This window comes from Mercenaria mercenaria, chromosome 12, assembly GCF_021730395.1.
Source record: "Mercenaria mercenaria strain notata chromosome 12, MADL_Memer_1, whole genome shotgun sequence".
NCBI classification, from domain to species: Eukaryota; Metazoa; Mollusca; class Bivalvia; order Venerida; family Veneridae; genus Mercenaria; species Mercenaria mercenaria.
In genome coordinates, this window is record NC_069372.1 from 72,161,578 (window position 1) to 72,168,257 (window position 6,680).

Sequence of the window (6,680 nt, forward strand, 5' to 3'; positions counted from 1 at the left end):
TGCTCCACATCATCTCCCACATATGACACAAGGTCCATAACTCTGGTACCAATATTTAATGAATTATTCCCCTTTTACCTAGAATTTCGGGTTAAAGTTTTGATGCACATTCACTGTCTCGCATATTACTAAATGGATTTGATTCAGACTTAAAATAGTTGTTCAACATCATCACTCACATCATATGACACAAGGACCATAACTCTTGCACCAGTATTTCGTGAATATCAACCCTTTTACTTATAATTTCAGGTTAAAGTTTTGATGCAATTTCACTCTATTACAGTTGTTACTGAATGAATTTGATTCAAACTTAAAATAGTTGTTCCTCCTTATCTCCCACATCATATGACACAAGGTCCATAACTCTGGCACCAATTTTTCATGAATTATTTCCCCTATTACATAGAACTTAAGGTTAATTTTGATGCATTTTCACTATATCTCAGTTATTACAAAATGGATTTGATTCAAACTTGAAGTAGTGGTTCCAAATTATCAAACGTATCACATGACACAAGGTGCATTACTCTTGCACCAATATTTCATGAATTATGCCACCTTTTTGCTTAGAATTATACTTATCTAATGTTTTGATACACTTGATCTTTATCTCTCTTATTACTTAATACTTCTGACACAGACTCAAGCTATTATCCAGTATCTTCATCCACATTCGAGTCATTACACTCCAGTGACAGCTGCAGCTTCTTCAAATGTGCCCAGTTTCACTACCCAGCATTGAAATAGTCAAGCACGCTGTCTCCTGTGACAACTCTTGTTAGCATATTAATTCCACATATCCAAATATTTCTGTGGAGGGTTACTTACAAAAGCAATAACTGTTTTGTTTTTGTCAAATGGTCAAACATCATAAAATTTGATGAATCAATGGTCATGACTCGGCTGAAAATCATTAAACCAGAACATTCCAACAATATGCCCAATAAGGCTAAGCACTGGTCTCTCCTGTATGGCTTGGTAGAAATCCACTCAATAATATAAGAGAAGTGGCCAAAACATCATAAAATTTGATGAACCAAGAGCTGGAACTCCACTGAAAATCTTCAAACTAGAAAATGTTGAGGATATGCACACGGCTTGGCAGTGATCACACTTAATGAAGTTTGGTATAGATCTGTTGAGTGGTGTCAGTGGAGTTTCATGGACAAACTTTGTGACAGACAGATGGACAGCAATTAATCAACATGTCCTCCCCTCCACATGTGGGAGACATAATAACAATCCTGTGATGTTTGACAACTCTAGGTTAAATACTTTATTTGGACAAAAGGACAGATAGACATCAGAATAGACAGATCCACCTTGGATTTATGTGAAGAAGCTGTCAGTTACTTGTAGAGGAAGTGTGTTCTGGTGCAGAAACCAAGAATACTGGTTCAGTTAAATGACTGTCATTAAATATTATGGAACTAATGTTGAAAAATGGCTTTCAACCCAAATTAAACAAAGTAGTGCAAGGTGATTGCCTATTATATGATCCTGCATGTTTTGTTAATTTCAGAGATGTCAGTAATTACTTTTAGTGTTGCTGTAGGAGGACTAAAACTAAACAAGAGGACCATGATGGTCCTGAATCGCTCACCTCTTCCCACATGACCCAGTATTGAGTATGACGTCGTTTTTTCTATTACTTGACATAGTGACCTAGTTTTTGAGCTCATGTGACCCAGTTTTGAACTTGACCTAGATATTATCAAGATAAAAATTCTGACCAATTTTCTTGAAGATCCATTGAAAAATATGGTCTCTAAGAGAAACCACAAGGTTTTTCTATTATTTGACCTATTGACCTAGTTTTCAAAGGTACGTGACCCTGTTTTGAATTTTACATAGATATCATCAAGGTGAAAATTCAGATCAATTTTCATGAAGATCCATTGAATAATATGGCCTCTTGAGAGGTCAAAATATTTTAATAATTTTAGACCTACTGACCTAGTTTCTGACCGCAGTTGACCCAGTTTCAAACTTGACCTAAATATCATCAAGATGAACATTCAGACCAACTTTCAAACAGATCCCTTGAAAAGTATGGACTCTAGAGAGGTCACAAAGTTTTTAGCTCACCTGTCACAAAGTGACAAGGTGAGCTTTTGTGATCGCGCGGTGTCCGTCGTCCGTCCGTGCGTGCGTGCGTGCGTGCGTGCGTCCGTCCGTCCGTAAACTTTTGCTTGTGACCACTCTAGAGGTCACATTTTTCATGGGATCTTTATGAAAGTTGGTCAGAATGTTCATCTTGATGATATCTAGGTCAAGTTCGAAACTGGGTCACGTGCCCTCAAAAACTAGGTCAGTAGGTCTAAAAATAGAAAAACCTTGTGACCTCTCTAGAGGCCATATATTTCACAAGATCTTCATGAAAGTTGGTCAGAATGTTCATCTTGATGATATCTAGGTCAAGTTCGAAACTGGGTCACGTGCCTTCAAAAACTAGGTCAGTAGGTCTAAAAATAGAAAAACCTTGTGACCTCTCTAGAGGCCATATATTTCATAAGATCTTCATGAAAATTGGTCAGAATGTTCACCTTGATGATATCTAGGTCAAGTTCGAAACTGGGTCACGTGCCTTCAAAAACTAGGTCAGTAGGTCAAATAATAGAAAAACCTTGTGACCTCTCTAAAGGCCATATTTTTCATGGGATCTGTATGAAAGTTATTCTGAATGTTCATCTTGATAATATCTAGGTCAAGTTCGAAACTGGGTCATGTGCGGTCAAAAACTAGGTCAGTAGGTCTAAAAATAGAAAAACCTTGTGACCTCTCTAGAGGCCATATATTTCACAAGATCTTCATGAAAATTGGTCAGAATGTTCATCTTGATGATATCTACGTCAGGTTCGAAACTGGGTCACGTGCCCTCAAAAACTAGGTCAGTAGGTCAAATAATAGAAAAACCTTGTGACCTCTCTAAAGGCCATATTTTTCATGGGATCTGTATGAAAGTTATTCTGAATGTTCATCTTGATGATATCTAGGTCAGGTTCGAAACTGGGTCACGCACGGTCAAAAACTAGGTCAGTAGGTCTGAAAATAGAAAAACCTTGTGACCTCTCTAGAGGCCATATATTTCATGAGATCTTCATGAAAATTGGTCAGAATGTTCACCTTGATGATATCTAGGTCAAGTTCGAAAGTGGGTCACGTGCTGTCAAAAACTAGGGTCAGTAGGTCAAATAATAGGAAAATCTTGTGACCTCTCTAGAGGCAATAATTTTCATGGGATCTGTATGAAAATTGGTTTGAATGTTCATCTTGATGGTATCTAGGTCAAGTTCGAAAGTGGGTCACGTGCCTTCAGAAACTAGGTCAGTAGGTCAAATAATAGAAAAACCTTGTGACCTCTCTAGAGACCATATTTTTCAATGGATCTTCATGAAAATTGGTCAGATTTTTTGTCTTGATAATATCTAGGTCAAGTTCAAAACTGGGTCACATGAGGTCAGAAACTAGGTCACTATGTCAAATAATAGAAAAAACGACGTCATACACAAAACTGGGTTTTGTGGGTAGAGGTGAGCGATTCAGGACCATCATGGTCCTCTTGTTTTTATTATTTGACCTACTGACCTAGTTTTTACCTCACCTGTCACAAAGTGACAAGGTGAGCTTTTGTGATTGCACGGTGTCTGTCGTGCGTCCGTCCGTAAACTTTTGCTTGTGACTACTCTAGAGGTCACATTTTTCATGGGATCTTTATGAAAGTTGGTCAGAATGTTCATCTTGATGATATCTAGGTCAAGTTCGAAACTGGGTCACGTGCCGTCAAAAACTAGGTCAGCAGGTCTAAAAATAGAAAAACCTTGTGACCTCTCTAGAGGCCATATATTTCACAAGATCTTCATGAAAATTGGTCAGAAAGTTCACCTTGATAATATCTAGGTCAAGTTTGAAACTGGGTCAGGTGCCATCAAAAACTAGGTCAGTAGGTCAAATAATAGAAAAACCTTGTGACCTCTTTAGAGCCCATATTTTTCATGGGATCTGTATGAAAGTTGGTCTGAATGTTCATCTTGATGATATCTAGGTCAAGTTCGAAACTGGGTCATGTGCGGTCAAAAACTAGGTCAATAGGTCTAAAAATAGAAAAACCTTGTGACCTCTCTAGAGACCATACTTGTGAATGGATCTCCATAAAAATTGGTCAGAATGTTCACCTTGATGATATCTAGGTCAAGTTTTAAACTGGGTCACGTGCCATAAAAAACTAGGTCAATAGGTCAAATAATGAAAAAACCTTGTGACCTGTCTAGAGGCCATACTTTTCATGGGATCTGTATGAAAGTTGGTCTGAATGTTCATCTTGATCATATCTAGGTCAATTTTGAAACTGGGTCAACTTTGGTGAAAAACTAGGTCAGTAGGTCTGAAATTATTAAAATCTTCTGACATCTCTAGAGACCATATTTTTCAATGGATCTTCATGAAAATTGGTCAGAATTTTTATCTTGATAATATCTAGGTCAAGTTCGAAACTGGGTCACATGAGCTCAAAAACTAGGTCACTATGTCAAATAATAGAAAAAACGACGTCATACTCAAAACTGGGTCATGTGGAAAGAGATGAGCGATTCAGGACCATCATGGTCCTCTTGTTTAAGGCACGTGACCCAGTTTCAAACCTGACCTAGATATTATCAAGGTGAACATTTTGACCAATTTTTATGGAGATCCATTCACAAGTATATCCTCTAGAGAGGTCAGAAGGTTTTTCTATTTTTAGACCTATTGACCTAGTTTTTGACCGCACATGACCCTGTTTCGAACTTGATCTAGATATCATCAAGATGAACATTCAGACCAATTTTCATACAGATCCCATGAAAAATATGGCGTTTAGAGAGGTCACAAGGTTTTTTCTATTAGTTGACCTACTGACTTAGTTTTTAATGGCACGTTACCCACTTTCGAACTTGACCTAGATATCATCAAGATGAACATTCAGACCAACTTTCATACAAATCCCATGAAAAATATGACCTCTAGAGAGGTCACAAGGTTTTTCTATTATTTAACCTACTGACCTAGTTTTTGAAGGCACGTGACCCACTTTCAAACCTGACCTAGATATCATCAAGGAAAACATTCTGACCAATTTTCATGAAGATCTCATGAAATATATGGCCTCTAGAGAGGTCACAAGGTTTTTGTATTTTTAGACCCACTGACCTAGTTTTTGACCGCACATGACCCAGTTTCGAACTTGACCTAGATATCATCAAGATGAACATTCAGACCAACTTTCATACAGATCCCATGAAAAATATGGCCTCTAGAGAGGTCACAAGGTTTTTCTATTATTTGACCTACTGACCTAGTTTTTGAAGGCACGTGACAAAGTTTCTAACTTGACCTAGATATCATCAAGGTGAACGTTCTGACCAATTTTCATGAAGATCTTGAGAAATATATGGCCTCTAGAGAGGTCACAAGGTTTTTCTATTTTTAGACCTACTGACCTAGTTTTTGACCGCACGTGACCCAGTTTCGAACTTGATGTAGATATCATCAAGATGAACATTCAGACTAATTTTCATACAGATCTCATGAAAAATATGGCCCACGTTTTTCTATTATCTGACCTACTGACCTAGTTTTTGATGGCACATGACCCACTTTCGAACTTCAAGATGAACATTCAGACCAACTTTCATAGAGATCCCATGAAAAATATGGCCTCTAGAGAGGTCACAAAGTTTTTCTATTATTTGACCTACTGACCTAGTTTTTGACGGCACCTGACCCACTTTCGAACCTGATCTAGATATCATCAAGGAGAACATTCTGACCAATTTTCATGAAGATCTCATGAAATATATGGCCTCCAGAGAGGTCACAAAACTTTTCTATTTTTAGCCCTACTGACCTAGTTTTTGACCGCACATAACCCAGTTTCGAACTTGATCTAGATATCATCAAGATGAACATTAAGACCAACTTTCATACAGATCCCATGAAAAATATGGCCTTTAGAGAGGTCACAAGGTTTTTCTATTATTTGACCTACTGACCTAGTTTTTGAAGGCATGTGACCTAGTTTTGAACTTGACCTAGATATCATCAAGGTGAACATTCTGACCAATTTTCATGAAGATCTTGTGAAATATATGGCCTCTAGAGAGGTCACAAGGTTTTTCTATTTTTAGACCTACTGACCTAGTTTTTGAAGGCATGTGACCCAGTTTCGAACTTGACCTAGATATCATCAAGGTAAACATTCTGACCAATTTTCATGAAGATCTTTTGAAATATATGGCCTCTAGAGAGGTCACAAGGTTTTTCTATTTTTAGACCTACTGACCTAGTTTTTGAAGGCACGTGACCCAGTTTCAAACTTGACCTAGATATCATCAAGATGAACATTCTGACAAACTTTCATAAAGATTCCATGAAAAGTGTGACCTCTAGAGTGGTCACAAGCAAAAGTTTACGGCCCGAATGACGGACACCGCGCGATCACAAAAGCTCACCTTGTCACTTTGTGACAGGTGAGCTAAAAACAAGAACTTCTCAGTTCTCAGAAATTGAGAAGAAGTGTTGCACAATACTTTGTAATCCAGTTTAATGTTGTATTGGAAATGTTAAAAATTACTTGCCTCGGTGTTGATGCATACAGTCCCTCCTACAGCCACTGTCTTTGAATGGGGATGAAAAGGAAG